This window comes from Lissotriton helveticus, chromosome 2_1, assembly GCF_964261635.1.
Source record: "Lissotriton helveticus chromosome 2_1, aLisHel1.1, whole genome shotgun sequence".
Lineage (NCBI taxonomy): Eukaryota > Metazoa > Chordata > Amphibia > Caudata > Salamandridae > Lissotriton > Lissotriton helveticus.
Genome location: NC_136059.1, coordinates 1,655,454,620 through 1,655,475,840, shown reverse-complemented (window position 1 = coordinate 1,655,475,840; position 21,221 = coordinate 1,655,454,620). Strand labels below are relative to the sequence as shown.

Sequence of the window (21,221 nt, the reverse complement as noted above, 5' to 3'; positions counted from 1 at the left end):
AATGTTTAAAAACAAAAACATAAATAAAAGGCATTGCCATTTACAATGCCAATAGCTCTAACTTTAATAATGCGAGACCTATTGCATTGCAAATGCTTGTTTTCATACCCACTGATTGTAACAATATGTCCCCACGGCCAACCAGCTCTCTCTACACCCCAACTGACCTGCCATTCTTGATCTCCCCAATGCCAGCCCTCTCCGTACTAGCTAGCCCACTGTCCTGCCTCAAACCCCCTCTGCCTTCTCGCTCTGCTAGTGCTTCTAACACTGACTACTCCACCTCACTTTGTTACATATCCCCACATCCTGCCCACTCAACTTTTAACATGTCTGCTTTTCTTCTAGTATGTTCACCATCCTCACATTCGGCTTGCCTGCTCGCTTTTCGGCTTGCCAGCTCTCTCCTCTCAAGTTATTCGCCCTTCCAGGTGGTCTTAACACTCTTGCTACAGTCCCCCACTCTGCTGCTTGTCTCCAGGGCCTGCTAACTCTCCCTCCTACTCTGCCCAGTATCACCCCAGTAGGTCACATCGCCTCAGTCTGCCAGCTACTACTCCAGCCAGAGTACTAGCCTACCTGTTCTACCAGCTCTTCGAACAGGCTTGGAATGCGAATTGACGTGCTGGGCATAGGCGCGAGGTTGAAAGGACGTGTATGGTTTCTCCCCACCAATAATTTAATAGAAAAGTTCCAGGTGCAGGACAGTACTTTTCATTGTTTACTAGAAAGTCCAGGTTCGATACAGAGCTATCAGCTCACCTAGAGATGCAGGGATGGGTGGGAAGCACAATGCTGCAATTGAAAGCCATCTCTCAAATGTATAACCCTTATTACCTAAACATTAAAACATTCAACACAGAATGTTTTACTTGTTGAAGAAGTGTCCCTTTAAAGGCATGAGGCAAGTCAATTTCCCTAGCTTTTAAAATGTTATTTTTAGTAATTTGTAATGTGTGTGTGTATATAGATATACACACACACACACACGTGTATAGCCCTTAAAAAAAAGACTCCTAAATATAATATATATATATATATATATATATATATATATATATATATATATATATATATATATATATATATATATATGAACTTTTTTGCGCTAAGACAGCAAAGGAGATACAGTGAGGCAGAGACAGACCTTACTATGATGACAGGATTTTGTTGCACACTGATGATTATTCCTTTGTCCATTGTTCATGGGGTATTCCCTGCTTTCAGGTTTCAAGCGTCTTGGGTGTCCAACCTTAGTTTGTTTGCGCTGCACATAATTAATAAATGCATAACTTATTGATGGTTCTAGTCTGCGAGTGTTAATTCCTGAATCGTGTGCATGGAATACGGCACACGTTGGTAAAAAGCACCCCGATACAACTCTGGATCATCACACCACGAAGTAGATACAAATACGAGTTGAGCCCAAACAATAAATGAATGAACCTGCCTCACGCTGTGCCTGCAGATAAAGTTACGTTAGTGATGGAGACACCAAAAATAATGTTTTTCCCACTAGGAACCAAACAGTGTCCATTTTGCCGAAATGCCTACTCACCACTTTCGAACAGGTTCACACAACCAAATTCAATCTGCTGACTTCCCCCATGTACGTCTGATTAAAACTAGGATGACAAGACTGCCAGCATCTCTGAGGTGAGGTCACTTAACACCGCCCACAGACGGAAGTTCGGGGAGAGCAGTAGCTAATCACCGAGCTGCTGGCAAGTGCATGCTCCTGAATTTCGTAGCCAATGAACTAGCTAGTTTTCCGTCAGCCAATCCGCTAGAATGGTTTCTCAACCAATCCAAGTTCCCATAGCTCCCAGCTATTGATTGAATGTGTTTCCACATATCTAATTGGATATGTGAGTTTAGCCCTTTCTGGCATGTCAGGAGGACTAACGAGTTTATAAAGGATGCAAGACACGAAGGCGTGTGGTTCATTTTCCCAACTTGTCCTTTCGTGGGCAGGTTAAATGTAAACAGTTGACATTGCTGGAGCAAATGCAGGCAGATTATGCCAGCGTTTTCACACTACTCGTCCAGTAATCAGCTGAAGACAATAGAGAAGTGATCATAGTAAGCGTAAAGTAATACAAAGACGTGTTTTAGACTTGGACAACAACAACAACAAAAAAACTCAGTAACCTTTCCCCATTTTAGTTAAATTAACAATGATTTTAAATTAACAATGATTTTCGTGGGATACAAGAAGTGTGGATGCATAGCTGAAGCCCGAAAGCAAACCATATATCAATAACGAGCCATATGTGTACTTGAAAAGAGTTCAACCGATAAATGTGTACTTCTATTTTAACGTGGTATAACAATTCAAATCTTAAATGAGAAGAGGAGCATCGCTAAAGAATCAACTGGTAACATGGTAACTGTCTCCACTTCAAAATGGCCGCACAAGTAGCGTAATTCCTGATAGAAGGAACGCTTACACTTCCCACTCTTCTTTAATGCTTGTGGCTGTTTTGGTGCCCCATGTGCAATCGCGGCAGCAGGCGTGGAGGTGGAAGTCTGTTCCTGCTGCCTTGAGGTAGGGACATGCACGGATACAGGACCTAAAATACTCATGTGGGAAGTTCTAGAAAATCATACCCAGAGGGTCTTATCACGTCTCTCCTCGAGGCTGCTGCCTGTTTTATTTCACTTTTTTGTGCTCCATATGAATACTATAATGCAAAAAAAGTGGAGTGTGCTATTGTTTTTTTGTTGTTGTTAGTGGAAGCATATCAGACAGCGCTGATTTCTTAAGACTTCTTGGGGACGTTTTGAAAGCTTCCCTGGAAATGTATTCCATTGTTCATCATTAGCAGCTTCGTGTTTTTGTAACTCACAGTTGATTGTTTTCTATTTGCTGGCTTTATTTATTTTAAGTTGTGGAGCTTCAGTTAGTCCCTCCCATGGACCATAGCCTGTTAATCATTGCTCCATGAGTGTTCACTTTCTGTAAACCGGCCTTTACATTTTGTTCTTATCTTGTCACATTTGCTGTGCATTCAAAGACACAGGTAAAAAGCCAGGCTCTGCCTTCCAGGGAGCTTGGTGTTTACTTTTCCTTCTCTGACTTTAAAGTGAGAGGATTTATGTGACAATTTTGCTGGTGTTTATCTAGTGCACAGCATTTAAATAACTGTAAAGGAACTGTGCAGATATTTCAAAACTGAATATACCAGAATTAGGAAAGCATAAATGAGGATGTTTTCGGCAATTCTGAAGTGTGGTGGAAACAAATATTTGAATACGATCAAAGCAAATCAATACACTAGGTCAGTAATATACACTAGGTCAGTGATACTCATAGTATCCTTACCTTTACATGCAGCCACCTGGTCACAGCACCAGGCTGCTGTTTATTTGACTCAGCAACAACATAAAAAATATGTTAAATATACAGGCAAGCATTTATTTAAAGGTTAAGGAAAGGAAGTAACTAGGGTATCCAGCGCAGCTGTAATTTAGAAACACCTTCATTTTTAAAGACAGCTTGCAGCAAAAGTGTAAAAATATGATAAAGTTTGTTCAAAAAGTGTACATTATTAACATGCAGAACAGTTTCGCCTTAGTGCATCAGATTTTTACAGTGCATTAAGACTTTTTTTTTAAGTGACAGTTTTCAAACATGAATTTAGAAATGTTCATTACAATCCTCCCCCCTTCACTTTGACAATCAGCATTTCAGCTGCATCCTCCTTTCACCCAGCGCCTCCCCACCCACACCTGTTTCTAAAGGCAGCCTAAACTACCTACGACGGGGTCAGCAACCAGCCCCCACACGTGTGAGAAGCACCAGGGATTTATTGCACTGGTCTGGATTGATAAGGCGCGCGCTACATTTAGACAATGTCATCACCGTAGATCTCTCTTTCCCGTTCAGCGTAGTCCTCACCGCCCCCTCCCCAATCCTGACAGCCCGGATCTCCTGCGCACCTCACCACACAGGCACCAGTTGTGCCTCCCCACATTCTCCCGTGTTTCAGCAGTGCACACCTTCTAGAAACCTTGATGCTCCTTCCACCCACACACAAACAGACACATACTCACATTCATTCAGTCAGTTTGCCCTTCTTTCGTTTTCTGACATAGCTGGCTCCCTGGCCCCATAAACACACACATGTACAAGCTGTATGCCGATCTTGTGAACTCAACAGTGTTGCCCACTTAGACGTTCCTGGACTCCTTGACATCAGGGCCCACAGCCCTCACAACTTATGGCAGTGTGCCATCCTTTAGTGGTATTTGACTCCCTTGCACCTGGCCCAGAGTTCTCGGTTTAATCCATCGTTATTTTGCTCACCAAGCAACCCCAGTTCAGACATGGTCATATGCAAATCAGTCTTGACCCTGTGCCTCATGGGAACAGTCCAACCTGAACTGCAAAGCCATGTCTTCCCTGGACCGGAATCAAGCATCCTAGGACTGGTTTCTGGCTATCAGCCATCTTCAGCCAGGATAACTTGACTCCACGATGCTAAATTTTGTAACTCACACTGCTAAATCTTTTTTATTTCTTTTTAAACATTGAATGACTTGAATTTGAAATGGATTAATTGTACCTTGTTCCTTTCTTTATTGCACTTTCCTGTTTCTTTGCTATCAGACAGGATCTTCCGGTTTCATCCCTAGAACCTATCAGGTTGGTTGTGGGGAGGAGACTTGCTCTACAATTCGCCTCAAATGACGGTCGCAGCGCGGTAGCACCCATATTGGGTACCAGTGCTGCTCTGTGCGTTTTAACCGAATCGCGCTTGTGTGTTCTAATTGCTGCTAACTTTTAAAGAGAGAAATGCGTTTTCATTTACGCTTCAACATCTTTTAAACTCACACTGCTAAATTTTGTAACTCAAGCTGCTAAATCTTTTTTTTATTTCGTTTTAAACATTGAATGTTTTGAATTTGAAATTGATTAGTTGTACCTTGTTCCGCTCTTTATTGCACTTTCCCGTTTCTTTGCTATCAGACCGGATCTTCCGGTTTCATCCCTAGAACCTATCAGGTTGGGCGTGGGGAGGAGACTTTCTACACAATTTGCCTCAAATGACGGCCGCACCGTGGGAGCGCAGCGGGTGCGCCACTGGCACGCCGAAGTCAAGCCCGTCTGCGGCTGACCAGGGCTAGGGGCTATACACCATCAGGGATGTGGAATTCCTGTAGCCCGACGCCCAGAACGAATTGTTTGGGGTCAAGGGCAACAAGTTTTAATGTGTATTTTGTCCTTGGGACAAGTAGGCCCAACCCCCTGCAGCACAAACCCTTTGGCTGCCAGTTGGCAGTGCCCCATTAAGGGTCAGGGAAGGGCACTGCCTGCAGTTAAGTTAATATTTGTGTGCATATGTTAATGCTGTTTAAACTTGTATTTATGGGTCAATAATTTAAAGCCTTTATTATTAGGGTGAGCACTCTAAGTAAATGTAAATTCTGACTGCACTACTGACAGGTGTTCCAATATTAAAATGTGTACACACGGTTTCAAAGTTTAGTAATATGAGGCTATGCATTATGCTCCCAGAATGCTCTCTGATTAAATGCAAATATTTGCAGAAGCTTGAGAGCATGATTAATGATTCTTTGCTTTCAATTTAAAATGTTCCTAAAAAATGAAAGTAGGGAAAAAAATATTTAGCTAAACTACCATAAAATTTCAGGTACCATTTAATTGCAGCATCATTTAGGAAAATGTGTTGATGCATGCTAGTATTTCCCAAAAATATTCATATTGGAAAATCAGTGTAACCAGTTTCAATAAGATTATGGGAAACATAAAAATAAACAAGCTTTGGCAAAGCCAGTTGGTCTGAGATTGGTGGACAGCTTTTTAGTTTCGACAATGTGTTACTTGTTTTTACATGATTTTTGTAAAACCTTACTGATGTGAGAGCTGCTGGGCCCTCACCATTAAAACAAACATTGGCAAAAGCAAAAATAGTTTTTGGTCTCAATAAAGCACACATTAGTTATTGGCACTGAACAAAACTACTTTGTGTGCCGATATGCTCCTTGTGAAAGAGCAGAATGATGTCACTCACAGTGAAGTCAGGAGAGAGAGAAAGAGAGAGAGAGGAAGAGAGAGAAAAAGAGAGAGAGAGAAAGAGAGAGAATTTTAATAAACACAAAAGGTTATGGTTAACGCCAGACCAAATTAGGGGCCCAATTATTAAAGAAAGTCTCAAAAGTGCCCCATTGGTATATGTCCTTGCATTAAGTGCAGCTATATGGCTTTCGTGAATTCACAAGAATTTACAGAAGTAGGGAAAGAAATTGTACTCCTTGGAAATATTTGTGAACTGCATTTTAGGACGAGCAAATATGCATGTGTAGATTTGCTCATGCGAAAACCTGAGTGTTTGCAAGTTCATTTTCCCTCCAACCACTTTTTACCCCAACTCTGGAAGAAGGTTTACATCTGCCATTATCAAGAGCAAATTTCCAACATTTCTCAGTATGGGAAAAGATTAGAGAAGAGTTGGTGAAAACCCTTAAAAAATGCAAGTTAGTAGATTTGCACAGACTCAAAAGGGCATTCCAACCCTGGAACTATTGCTTACCACTAGCTTCAGTCCCAGTATGTAGATCTAAAGAAACGTGACAACATAAAGGGATTGCTAGTATTCAAACACTACTATGGTATGAGCCCTGGCATAATCAGAGAGACTTTATAAGAGCTCTTATATAATGAGTTTGCTGCCATAATTTGTCACCGCACTACATGGCACCAAAGGGACAAGTGGATTTTGTTACAGGGCAAGTAGATTCATGAAGCAACCTGCCCCAGTGACAAGTAGATATTTTTACAAATTCCACACCCCTGCACCATGCCCTTTTTATCTGTTATTCTGCTTTGGAATTGAAATTACTGCAAGGTCATTTGTTAATTGATACTAATACCCACGCTAAACTGGATAAGGCGGGGATTTTAACACACAGAGATACCTACCCAGAAATCTACAATAAACCTTCCCACCTGGAGGGTCATTTCAAACAAATGAGCTTGCCAGATTCTGCCACCCCCAAGCAACAGGAGTTAAAGGGACTCACAATTAGCTACTTGAACACTCGCTCGATGGTGAAACACCAGCTTGAGATTTTCAGCTCTTAGATTTTGATAACCCGGATATTCTCCTCCTCACTGAAACATGGCTTACTGATGAGTCTGTCCCTGATATTCTAGCAGCAGTACCTGATAGCTATTATATTCTTCAGGCAAACAGGACCTCAGGTAAAGCCGGGGGAGGGGTTGCAGCTATTATCCATCAGAAACTTCAGTTCACCTCACTAGGGATCACAGGCCTAGTTTTAAAATTTTAAATGTTAATCTCTTCTGTCCTCTTTTATTTGCGCCTCATTTTGTAGTCCACCCTTATCACATGCCAACATTCCCCCAGTTACTAGGCAAAATGATTTCCCATCTAGTCATTAACCATGCTAGAATTCTTATAATCAGAGATTTTAAGTATTGGCTCAACGATGTACGGGATAGTCCTAGCTCTATTGAACTGGCAGATCTTCTTTCTGGAATGAATTGTACCCAGCATGTGAATGCAGCTCCCCATAAAAGGGCGCATTTTAGACCAGGTCTGGACATCTAACCAAAAGATCTCTAAGTTATTGATCTCTCCTTGCACTTGGTCGGACCACCATTTTATTACATTTACTATCTCCAGTGTTCTCTTAACCAAACCCCAACAAATAGAGAACCTTATGGCTAGAAACTGGAGTCGTGCAAATATTGGCAATTTTTGCTCACTATTAACTGATATGGCCCCATCAGTACAGTAGTCACTTCACAATCAGGCAGAAAGCATTAAGATATGGCTTGAATCTGCTAGTGATAGTAAAACCCCTTTTAAGAAAACCAAGATCATGAGACCCCATGATGCCCAACGTTGGTTCTCCAATGACTTAAAATCAAAGAAACGAGCTTTAAGGCAAGCAAAACGTAGTTGGAGACACCACTATTCCTCAGATAAAAAGGTTATATTTTTAACCCAGCTTAAAGAATATAAAAACGCTATTCTTCAAACTAAGGCTGATTACTTCTCCATTAAAATCTTAAATTCGGCAAATAAGTCCAAGGATATTTTCTCTATAGTAGACAAGCTTGCCAAACCAGGTAGAGTCATGGCGAAACCTGTCCTCTCGCAATCCTTATGTGACTCTCTCAACTCCTATTTTATTGAGAAAATTGCCACTATTAAGGCTAGCATCCCTACCCATACCTCTTCCACATTTCTTCGCTTATTCGCAAAAACCCACTTCTTTTTGATCAAATTCCCCTGATCTCAAGTGAGGTATTCTTTGATTTGCTTTAAAAGGTTGGTTCTGGTTCCCCTGCTGACAGCTGTCCCCCTCATATATTACGGGAAGCCTTTCTCACTTTTCTGTACTCCCCTCTTTCACTCCTGAACAATTCTATCAAGTTAGGTATAGTCCCTGATGCATTTAAAAGCGCGGAAATGGTTCCAATCTTAAAGAAACCTAGCTATGACCCTCTGCTCCTCAGCAACTATCGTCCCATCTCCTTGCTGCCCTACTTATGTAAAATGTTAGCAGCTCATGTGGCAAACTGCCTCAGCTCCTTTGTCAAACACTCTCACTTTCTTGACTCTCATCAAGCAGGTTTTAGACCTGCACACTCAACGGAGTCAATTATTCTTACAATCATGGACGAGCTCAGAAGAGGGGCAGACAAGGGTATCACCCAGGCCCTGGTACTCCTTGATTTGTCAGCTGCATTTGACACGGTTGATCATGATCCCGTGATTAACCGTGTCAGCAATGCTGGGATCCAGGGTCTGGTGCTGAAGTGGCTCTCCTCTTTTCTCAGCAATTGATTTCAAACGGTCCGCCTCGCCAATTTCTCCTCCAGCAAAATGAAATTGACCCATGGGGTACCTCAGGGCTCCTTCCTTTCACCACTTCTTTTCAATTTGTACTTACTACCCTTGATTTGCTCCCTGAGAGAGAGAAAGGTTGGAACTTTTAACTACGCTGATGACCTTCAATTGGAATCTGATATCAATTCATCAGCATCTTCTGTGTCCAACTTTCAGTCCACTCTGAATTTTATCAACGAATGGATGAATAGCAATTAACTAAAATTGAACCCTGAAAAAACTGAACTGATCCTTATGGGTGGGCTTGCCAACCCATGGAACTCCAACTTTTGGCCTCCATTTCTGGGAAATCCTCCACTCCCAGCAAGCTCTACCAAGAGTTTGGGTATTGTGATCACTAATGATTTGTCTATGAATGCCCAGATTGGCTCCGTGGTCTCTGCCTGCTTCTTTCAATTGCGAAGAATTTGGAGGATCTGTAGATTCTTGACCAAGGAAGCCCTGACCTTAGTCATCCTAGCTCTGGTAATCTCCTGTGTTGATTATGCCAATTCACTGTATGTTGGTATCCCAGCATATCAATTACATCGCTTACAGCTGGTGCAGAACCAAGCGGCCAGGTTGATTTTTCATCAGCCCAAATGGCACCACGTCAGACTGCTAATGAAAAGCCTACATTGGCTTCCTGTGGCCAAACGCTGTGCCTTCAAGCTGGGATGTACCATCTTCAAAGCCCTCTCTGGTAATAGTCCAGCATTCATTTCTTCTAGGATCCAGCGTTATACTCCTTCTCGGGACCTGCGATCTTCCTATTTGAATTTCCTGGCTATTCCATCATTCAAACGCAAGAAGAACGGGGGACTAAGATTTGCGGTCTTGGCCCCGCAATTTTGGAACTCGCTTCCTGTGGAGCTGAGGTCTGTGACCTCTTATGCACAGTTTAGGAAACAGTTTAAGACTTGGCTGTTCTCCCAGGCTTATGACTAAGTTAATTCTCGCATTGTTGCAGCCTCCCTTCTGACTCCAGTGCCATGAAACGGTTTGGTGTACGTGCGCTTAATAAGTGTCTCTAACAGAACATCGATCTGTAAGACGGTCAGGGGCAATCAGGCACTCCTGAAACATTATATCACAGGCTGACTACAGCTTAGGTTGACAGACCAAATATGACACAAGCACAGTCCGCAGGTCAGATCAGATCCATCCATGGCAAAATAGTGCTCCACTTGGGCACAAAAAACATTAGCAGCCACACCAGACCGGGGCGATCTCACCCTTCGCAGTCAGCCATCAGCCGCACTGACTATTGGGCTGTTCATCTGACTTGTTTTCTAACTTTTAAATGAAATTGTCCCATTTGTCATAGCCTCTCCCTTCCCTCTCATTTGTCGCCATGTGCGAGACTTCACACTCCGATTTAGATTCAGATTCAAAAAGCTTTATTCGATTTTTAAAAGAAAATCATAAAAGCGAACATTACAATAATAAGTGCCCTAAACATTTTATAATTATACACAATTTTTTAAAATCCGATAATAAATAGATAAAAACAATTATTTATCACTTATCAAAGTTAATAGTAGGATTCATCAAAACAGGTTAATTCATTGTAATCCGAAATTTCACAACAAGTAAAAAAAAAAAAAAAAAAAGAAACTGCATAAATTACGTCATTTTCCAATTGCTGAAGTCTAATAAAAGCAAGTTTGCAAGTACGGATATCCCATTTTTTTAAATTGGTTTCAGAAAGGTCCTCCGTGGGATTTCATAGAATTTACAAAAAAAGGCACAATGGATGTTAGACTGGACGGATATATCATCACAGGGACAGATTAGATTTTATGCCATAATAGAATGGGCGCTGTTTTAATAATATCCAGTATATAGTGAAGCCCCAGTTCAATATGTACAAGGTAGGTAGATGTTGATTTAGGTACAGCCAATAAATGGCGGATGAACTGGGTTTCATGATACTGAATTTTTTGGGCGTTTTCCATTCCCCAGAGTCCTGAGCCATATACAGCTGTAGAAACACATTTCGCATTGTAAATATGGATCAGCTCTCTCACTGGTCTACCCCCGATTTTAGCCTCAAAATTGTTCAGGGCGCCTATGGTCCTAGAAAAAGCTAGCTGTCTAGCTGACACAGCAGGCTGCCAACTGCCTTTTCTTTCAAAGTGTATACCCAGATAGGTGAATCTATCTGCGGACTCAATCCGCCTACCATCAAGAAAAATAGAACAGGGAGTCCTCTTTGTCCCTGTCCCACATGACATTATATATGTTTTGGGAATGTTGATTTTTAAACCCCTTTCTGCCATGTAGTTGGCGAATTTGAGGACGGCTCTCTGCAGACCAATCCTGGTACGGGACATGATGGCAGCGTCATCCGCATATATAAATAGTGGGGTTGGTGTTCCCATTATAGTTGGATGATCGTGTTGGGACTCCCTAAGATGTTGGCTGATCGAGTTTATGTAAAGTGTAAAGAGAAGGGGGCAAGAATGCACCCCTGTCTCACACCCCTCTTGATGGGAAATTTTCCTGAACTCTCACCCAATCTGGCGTATCGGACCCTAGCACCTGCTCCCCTGTAAAGTTCTTTAATAAACTGATGAATTTGATTGTCCAAGCCCATGTCTGTTAATATTTCCCATAAAAAATTGTGGTTGACGCAGTCGAAGGCAGAACTCAGGTCAACAAAGGCAATAAAAAGATGCCCCTTCTTGGCCTGAGTATACTTCGATATTGTCATTGCAAGATTTAACCCCTGCTCTATTGTGCCCTTCCCCGTTCTAAAACCATATTGCAAATTTGATATATCATTTTCCTCAGCCCATGATTGAATCCTGTATAACCCTATTCAACCTGCTACTTTCATTAGTGCATCAAGCAATGAGATCGGGCGGTAGCAGGTAGGATCATTTCGGTTGCCCTTTTTAAAAATAGGGACCACTATAGCTTCCGTCCAAGAGGGTATGAGCCCCTGTTGATTTACTTTATTTAAAACGTTTGTTAATAGTGGAGCCCACAGATCGATTTCATTTTTATATACGTCTATTGGGACTCCATCTGGGCCTGGGGCTTTACCAGAGGGGCTGTCGCTGATAGCTTTTGAAACCTCCCGACAGTTAAAAATGATATGCAGCGGGAACACGGTGGGTGGGGAATTGTCAAACTGGGTATTCGGCAGTCCCGTTCCGGAATTTGCATTTTCTGGGGGGGTCACAGTGTCATAGAGGTGTGTAAAGTGGTTAACCCATGTTTCCCCATCAATGGCCTGATCTATGGTATCAACATCTCTTTTTGTTAAATAAGGGGTATTGACAATTTTCCACAAAGCGGTGTTATCCCTGCTTTTGGAAGCATCGCATAAAGCTGACCAAGCCTCCTTTTTCAGTTGATTCTTCCTATTTTTAATGGCCGATTTATATTGTTTCCTAGCTAGCCGAATCATAAGGGAGGATCTAGGTGATGCGTGCAAAGCCCTTTTCAAAGAGGAATGTGCTTTAGTACAGCTTTTGCCAAACCAACCATGTAGTTTGTTAGCATTTAGTCGGTGTTCCTTAGTTAATAAGTTCTTCATCTCGCCCTGAACTTTGATAAAGGAGCTCACGACTTTAGCTGGTTCCTCTGTGCGAGATAAGCAGACAAGTAGGTCTGCGTGACAAGCCAATTCCAGTTTTAGAAGGAAATCAACTGGGTTCACCCTGTCCCATTTTAATGTGTATCCATTGGAAGCAGCTAGTTTAACTGGCGGGAGGTATACAGATTTCTCTTTTGGAGTCTTAGTTTGTCCTCTAAATTTTAGAGTGAAGCGAATGGGATAGTGATCACTAAAAATTAGCGGAAGAGTTTCCCATGAGGAAATCAAGGTTGCGTGGGAGACTGTTAAAAGGGTAAAATCAATAGTTGAATTACATCCCCTGCCAATGAAAGTAGGGCAAAAAGGAATGGCTGGGGAACATATGTCATTGATGTAAGACAAATTAAAGTAGAATAACATACCGTTAAGGAGATTTCCGAGTTTGGAATGAATAAAGTGGGTGGGAGAGTCCTCTTTGTGTTCGGCTAGACCGCACATGTCCGACGAACCATATGGACAGATAGTACAATTAAAATCTCCCATCCAGATAGGAACCATCTCGCCGCGTAAGTGGTCCTGAATGATAGATAGACTACTTTTAAGGTTGTCCATTACTTTATCCACATTATTTTTAGGGATATTATTATAAAAATTAACTATGGTCATACACTCACTTCTGCTCTAGCCCACTGAAACAGGTGATCAGCGCTCCACTGTTGCAGCAATGGTGCAGCTCTGGACATCCATGCCATGGCGATCCCATGCTTGACCAGCACTAGGGCCAGGTTCACAAAGCTGTTTACTTGCTTGTACTTTGTTTGATGTTGGGTGCACACCTAATGGGGTCTGCACATGGTTGAGTGGAATGAGCACTCTGGCTGGACCACCCACCTGCTGCAACACACCCTTCCAGTATCTGGCAATCACAGGGCAGTGCCACAGCCTATATAGGAAATCGGTGTCCTGGGTATTGCATCGGTGGAAGTGGTGGACACCCCGGGGTACGTGCATCCCACTCTTTTTAGTGTGAGGGTCGTACGGTGTAAGATATTGAACTGGATATACCATAGTATGGTATTCATTCATACCTTCTTTACTGATTGCAGGCATCGCTTCACTGCATTTGGAGTTAGTTCCTGTCACTAGCCTTGACTTCCACCAGCCTTTTATTTACTGCAGTGCCTCATAATGTATGTGATCATCCTACGCTGGTGTCCCTATGTCAACAATACTGACTGACCCTGGGCAAGGACCCTCTAGCCCTTTTGTGGTGAGGCTGTAGCCAATTCCTTTCCGCAGGTGACAACCCATTTGTAAGATTCCAAATTTTCCGTAAACGCAACTATTGTGACATAGCTTGTAATGGACCTTACCCTGGAGGACACTCTTAAAGCCTTCCCACAACTCTACCTAAGAACCTCCTTGCAGAGGGCCCTTGAGCATCTTAGGAAGGACTTCTGAGAACTGGACACGGATGCGGCTATATCTTCTTTATTGGGTGCAGACGTGTCTACACGAGGTTAGGAACAAATCTAGTAAATGTGTTGACTTGAATGAGTTTTCATGATGGAAGCGTTGGGTCAGTCGGGCAATAGAAAACCTTGAGTGGTGGCTGGGAACCAAAGAAGTGGAATTTGTTAGTGCAGGATTCTTCAAACCTTTCTGCAATATGATCTACTTATGTTAAATGAAAATCACCTTGAACTACTATTATTAATTATATAATATTGACCCCCCTTAGGCAAGATTACATTTGAAGTCACCACATGCAAGATTACCATGAGTTCTCACCAAGGGGCATCAGACAGGGTGCCAGCAGTAATATAAAGTAAGGCTTAGTTTGTTTGGAAACCCTCTTCAAGGATAATAAGTAACAGTCATTCAATGCCCATAGCACCATGGTAATGAAATCAGTAATAAGTCTCTCCCCAAAAGCTACACGATCTATCACTTAAAAATCACCTTTAAAAAGATTTTGGAAACTCTGCAATTTGTTTACACGCATCAATCTATGAGTTCTGAAAATACAAACATTTTCATCTTGAATACACACTCTCAATTTTGGTATGCATATATTACTTCAACCAAGCAAAACCTTCTAATTTAGTAGGCTGGGCTTCACACAGCAGAGCCACTTACAGGTAGCTGGAGAGCTACCAGAAGCTCATGAGCTATTTGTTGGAAAAGCCTGGGCTAGGACATTAATGAAGAACTACAAAAATATGTATCATGGCAAGCTAACAGATGGTAAGTGGATTATGTATCAACATTTGGTGGACATTTTATTTCCCCATTTGTCATAATCAGGTCGCCTGGGGCTGGATGAAGACCTCACCCTGGGGGAGATCTCTACCTTCGCTGGGCAACTGCAGTTTTGTAAGGGGCAGGGTCACAGTTGCCTCCCGGAAGAGCTGTAGAAGTGCTTCTCAGATATATTTCGTCTCTGGCCACAGCATCTGTTAGTGGGTGACAACTGAGTGCAAACCTGAGAAAAGCAGTAATCACATTGCTATGCAAGGAAGGTAAACCTCAGAACTCTACATTGGCTCCCGATGCATAAAAGAATTCTCTTCAAGATCCTTCTAACTACCTTTAGAGCCTTAAATGACATCGGCCCAAGCTATCTGTCGAAAAGATTTTGTCGTTGTAATCCAACCAGAGTTTTGAGATCAGCGGGGCTCAATCTTGCCAACATCCCCAAATTTCACCTTAAAACGAAAGGAGGCAAATCATTTGGCGTCCTAGCCCCCAAAGCCTGGAATGCCATGCCAAATGACCTCAGAATTCAACTTACGGAAGTAGCCTTCAGAAAGAAACTCAAAACCTGGTTATACAACTTGACAGACACATATGTGCTTGCTGCCATCTAGCGCCTTTCTTCCACTCTCTTAGCTTCCCCCCTTAGTGCCAGGATGCTCCTTTCGGAGCGACAGTTTGCGCTCTATAAATGCCCTATTACATTACATTACATTACAAACAGACGACAAAATGCTTGTTCTACACCCGATTTCACTTTTGAATTTTGTAATTAAGGTCTTAGTTTATGTTCTAGCAAATAGATTGCTGATTGTTATGATCCTGATCAGTTGCAGTTCGTGGCCTGCACATCCATGACCCTTAATGTGGATCACCTACATAATGGTATGTATTATGCCAGCACGAGACAGAGAAGGTTATTGATAGCATAGAGTAGCATTTCCTGTTCGTGGTATTGCAGAAATTGCGCTTTGAGCAAGGTTTTGTGTTTGGATTACTGCAGGGTGGTTATGGTTAATAGTTGTCCTAAGTGACCCTTGTGGGCTAACAAGACTAATATGTGCTAAATTAATCCAGGTGACACTAACTTGTTGTCACTTATAACAAACTATCTTCAGTGCAAAGTTATTCGTTTACATTCCAAAATCCTTGTACATATCGTGGGACAAAAGCCTCCTTAGGCCACCTTATTCTAACTTACAGCATCACTGCTGGCAAACCTGCATCTTGCTGAAAAGTATTCCTTGATTTGGACTAATTTACCCAATGTCGAGCTCAACTCGTCACATCAGTCTATGCCACTGTGTAATCTTCGCCATCTTTTTCCTCATGACTTGAATCTTGTGATGTTAATTATTAACAAGCAGTCAGCTCGTAGTTTATGTCATCCTGAAATGTACTGCAAGTCAAAGTTATACTCATTGCTACTTGGAACCACTTGTGTTTTCTTGCTGACCTTATTGGAACGATGATGGATTCAACCCTGGTCTGTCACTGGGAGTCAGGATGCTTGTTTCCGGTTCAGGGAAGACCTAGCTTGGAAGTTCGGGCCGGACTGTGCCCATGAGGCACAGGGTCAAGACTGATTTGCATATAGCTGGGTCTGAAGTGAGGTGGCGAAGTGAGCTAAAGAACGATGATCGATTCAACCCAGATCTGTGACTGGGGGTGAGTGTCTGAAAAGTTTCAGCGCTCCGTCCATCATCTCCTTGTGTTTGCTTTGTTCGCCCTAAGTTGGGGTATGCACAGACTTAGGTCCCTTGCTCACTTTGCCACTGGATTCAAGATAACCTGGCTGATGAAGGGTGTTACCCAGAAACTGGTCCCAGGATGCTTGTTTCCGGTTCAGGGAAGACCTGGATTGGCAGTTCAGACTCGACTGTTCCCATGAGGCACAGGGTCAAGACTGATTTGCATATAGCTGGGCTGAACTGAGGTGACGAATTGAGCTAAAGAACGATGTTGTATTCAACCCAGATCTGTGACTGGGGGTGAGTGTCTGAAAAGTTTCAGCTCTCTGTCCATCATCTTGTTTTGAACTTCTTATTGTGCCCACATAGAAGGAGCTTATGGTCTTATCTCATAGTAAATACATGATCCAAAAGAAACTGCTTGTAGCATTCAACCACCCAGGTACGCACAAGTGTGTCTTCTTCTATAATAGATAGGTCAATTTAGAGTTTTGCAACTGTTGAACGTGTGTCAAAAATCGCCAGGTGTCCTGTCTGTACTAGAGAGGTGTGCTCTGAGTAGGGTAGTCGGAACATATGACACTTTATTCCATATGTTCTGTTCACCCCCTTCACACCCCACAATCCTAAACTGGGACCTAAATTAAATTGGTGAATGTTCTATGGCTCTTGAGATGCGCAGTCTGACGTGCCTTACATTTGAGAAAGAATGTCCCCTCGTCCATATGCACTTGTGCCCTATCCGAAGAGTGGGTCTTAACTTTCCACAGCTTGTGCTGAAAATATATCTTTTTGGATTCCATCAAAACAATTGTGTTGCTACAGTCCTTATTCTCTCCCTTGATTAACTGCTTGTGGGAGAAATTTGATAGTCGCACTTGCCCAAAAAAAGAGATTACTTGGTCTTTGGCTTATGGGCTTGGTCCTTTATTTAGCTTTCGCCTGCACAGCACTTGCACTGTGCTTCTGAATTCTCTTGTATTTAATTTATCTTAAAAGGGGGCTTTTATCAGTCCCCATGGCCGAATTACTGTGTTCATTCGCTTTTGTGTGGAACTTTTTTTTTGTTATTTTTCCCTGGCTGCACGCATTTACTATACTTCTACTAAAGCTGTTCACACTGTTTATGCCCAATTCACTGTCAAGATAAGATCTCCTCCGGCGGAAAAGGCAAACAGTATGCTGGAAGGCTTGCTTTTTATTGCTTAGTTGTGTAAAGCAGATGCTTTAGCCTTAGAACGTTTCCTATTCATGCCTCAGTACCTTTCTTTGCACTTAGAAGGCATTATCGGATTGATTTAGGCATCATCGGATTGATTTTTTCAACTTAATCTATTTGGTCATCATGATTAAATTCTTAATGAGGTAATAACCATTGCACATTAAACATAAAGTTAGTATACAAGAGCTATTCTATATTTTACTACTAAACGGGCTGCCACAAGCGCAGTTACTTTGCTGAAAACGGTCGCCACTTGAATGGTGCAGCAGGTGCAGTAGCACCAGGTCCAAAAAGTTGTCAGAATTCCTCTAAACACATACTATTGCTATATTAGACTACTAAACAGGCATTCACGGTTGCAGTTACCTTGCAGTTAAAAGGGACTTGAATTGAATGGTGCAGCAAGCAGAGTGGCACCAGGGCCAAAAGCTCTAGGGATACTTATAAACCCATAATATAGCTAACATTTCAAACTAAACAGGCTGTCACAAGTGCAATTACCTTGCAGACAACAGGGTCCTGATTTCAATGGTGCAGCAGGTGCATTGACACCGCGCCCAAAAGTTGTCAGAACTCCTCTAAACACCAAATATTGCTATATTTTATTACTATACGGGCAGTCACAATTGCAGTTAACTTGCAGTCAAAAGGGACTTGATTTGAATGATGCTGCATCGGCAGTGGCACTGGGGCCAAAAGCTCTAGGGATCCTATTAAACCCATGCATTTTACTACTAAACAAGCAGTCACAAGTGCAGTTACCTTGCAGACAACAGGGTGGGGATTTGAAGGGTGCAGCAGGTGCAGTGGCACCAGTGCCAACAACACTAGGGACCCCACTAAACGCAGAATATTGCTAAATTTCACTGCACACAGTCACAAGTACAGTTATCTAGCAGGCACTAGTGCCATGATTACAGTGGTGCTGCAGGTGCCGTGGCACCGGGGCCAAAAGTTGTACTAACTTCTCGAAACACCAATTATTGCTATATTCAACTACTAAACAAGCAGTCACAAGTGCAGTTACCTTGCAGGCACTAGGGGCATGATTTGAATGGTGCAACAGGTGCATTAACACCGGGGCCCAAAGCTCTAGGAACCCTTCTATTTATTTATTTATTTATTTTATTCGATTTATATAGCGCGTTATAACCCAGGGGTCTCTAAGCGCTTTGTCAGGTAGCACAGCAAATTCCTAAAAAACCCTGCCAGGAGTTATAGCCCAACCCAGGCCTTCTGAAAAAGAACAGTTTTCAACTTCTTCCGGAAGGACATCAAATTGGATTCCTTCTGCAAATCCGCCGACAGATTATTCCAGACTGCTGGGAGGGTATATTTTACTACTAAACAGGCAGTCACAAGTGCAGTTATCTTGCAGGCACTAGGGGCATGATTTGGATAGTGACGCAGGTGCAGCGGCACTGGGCCCAAAAGTTGTCAAAACACATAATATTGCTATTACATCAATTATTTCTATTATTTCCCTGTTTTCGTTTAATTTTTAGGTCTCGCCTCTCAATGCGCATGCGCATTGAGCAGAGCGAGACTATACCGACTTAAACAGACTTTACCCAACTAGTATCCCAACTGGCGATTTGGTGCTGTGCCCGTGCGCTTTTAGGTCAATGCGCAAGCGCATTGACCTAAAATGTGCGTGCACATCATCAAATCGCCATCTGTTCCCCAGCAGCACTCCTCCCAGACCTTTGAAGTGAAGCTTAGCTTCACTTCAAAGGCCCCTGCTGCTTCACACCCTCATCGCCACTCTCCCCGCTCCGCCCCCTCCCCTGCCCGCCGTGTTGCATTTCTCCTCCCCCTCCCCTTCTCTGCCTTTCCTCCGTCTTGTTATTTATTATAATTTGGCACGCTGTATCTTATTGTGAGTCCCTCAGCTCTCCCACTGTGAGTGCACTGTTTATTCAATTTGGCACGTTTTTTCTTTATGTCGTTGGTAACATTCAGTTTTTAAGTGAGAGAAAATAGGCAGTGTTGGTACACTGTTATACGGGTGCTATTACTGCTTCCAGGCACTCGGTATCGGACTTTTTTCCAAATGCAGGCAAAACAGACGCATACAACAAGCGGTTCGTTCCTCTCTTACCCGGTGCCTCGCAGTCGTTTCTTTCTTCCTGTTCAACAGGCGCTCCTCCCCCCACCCTTTCTCTGCCTTCCCTCCGTCTTGTTATTTATTTCTTTATGTCGTTGGTAACACATTCAGTTTTTAAGTGAGAGAAAATAGGCAGTGTTGGTACACTGTTATACGGGGCGCTATTACTCGCTTCCAGGCACTCAGTATCGGACTATTTTCCAAATGCAGGCAAAACAGACGCATACAACAAGCGGTTCGTTCCTCTCTTACCCGGTGCCTCGCAGTCGTTTCTTTCTTCCTGTTCAACAGGCGCTCCTCCCCCCTCCCCTTCTCTGCCTTCCCTCCGTCTTGTTATTTATTTCTTTATGTCGTTGGTAACACATTCAGTTTTTAAGTGAGAGAAAATAGGCAGTGTTGGTACACTGTTATACGGGGAGCTATTACTCGCTTCCAGGCACTCAGTATCGGACTTTTTTCCAAATGTAGGCAAAACAGACGCATACAACAAGCGGTTCGTTCCTCTCTTACCCGGTGCCTCGCAGTCGTTTCTGTCTTCCTGTTCTCCATGCGCTCCTCCCATCTCCCCTTCTCTGCCTTCCCTCCGTCTTGTTATTTATTATAATTTGGCACGCTGTATCTTATTGTGAGTCCCTCAGCTCTCCCACTGCGAGTGCACTTTTCTTTGAAGCGAGGGATGCATTACGTCGACTTTTGGGAATTCCAAAGCAAACAAATTGACCCTATTTGATAAACTTTATTGGCATTCCAAACCACAGCCTTATTTTTTTTACTGCATGCCTTGCATCAAAGGGCACAGCCTGCCTCCAGTTCTACACGCATGACTCAGTGCAGGTATGTTTGGGTGCCCGGATAGTAACACGCCAAGGGGCCAACGTTGTCGCAGCCCTGGCCTTTCCTTTTTAGGTGGCATCATTCATTACAAGGTTCGTTAAATCGTATGGGTTCCTTTCAACCAAGGAAAGACTACATCTCCCAGAATGCGCTGATATGTTCGATGGCATTTGCATACAGGAAGCATGCTGTCAAGGTGACATAGATGTGAACAATAAAGAATTTGCTAGCCCCCACGGAAATGGTTAGATAAAGAATTTTCAAGAAAAGCACAAACAAAGGAATTCTTCTGCTCGTGCAGGTTTTTTTATTTAAACCTGTTTCAATTTTTTATCAAATTTGTTTTTTTCATGGAAGAGAAAGGTACTTATGAACCACATTTATACATATTTACAACAATTAACCGACAAACATATATACAAATATAAACAATTATTGCACAATCTTCTTTTACAAAAGCTACGTGTTCACAAATATTGATTCTTTGTGAAATATTTCTCACTTGTGATTACCAGAAAATGAAAACAAGAAAAAGCAACCCGATTAATGCAAGGGGAAGATCAAAAACAATTAGTAATATGATCAGAAATGAATTCCTGTTCCCTTTCTTAAAGTGCCGACGCGTTTCGAATCTGAAGATGAATGACAGATTCTCTTCAGGGCGCTTTCATTGGGGGTA

General features: G+C 42.6%; 2 protein-coding genes across 3 annotated transcripts in view; one reads left to right on the top strand and one right to left on the bottom strand.

The window, feature by feature from the left end:
* The window catches only part of INTS12 (integrator complex subunit 12), a 116,850-nt gene extending 115,161 nt beyond the window's left edge, over positions 1 to 1,689 (bottom strand). Inside the window, exon 1 of the mRNA XM_078677603.1 lies at positions 1,559 to 1,689. The gene's annotated coding sequence lies outside the window, so the exon portion shown is untranslated. The remainder of the gene's footprint in view (positions 1 to 1,558) is intronic.
* A 757-nt stretch (positions 1,690 to 2,446) lies between these two features.
* The window catches only part of GSTCD (glutathione S-transferase C-terminal domain containing), a 943,165-nt gene continuing 924,390 nt past the window's right edge, over positions 2,447 to 21,221 (top strand). For both annotated transcript variants that reach the window (XM_078676616.1, XM_078676615.1), the window contains exon 1: positions 2,447 to 2,548. The gene's annotated coding sequence lies outside the window, so the exon portion shown is untranslated. The remainder of the gene's footprint in view (positions 2,549 to 21,221) is intronic.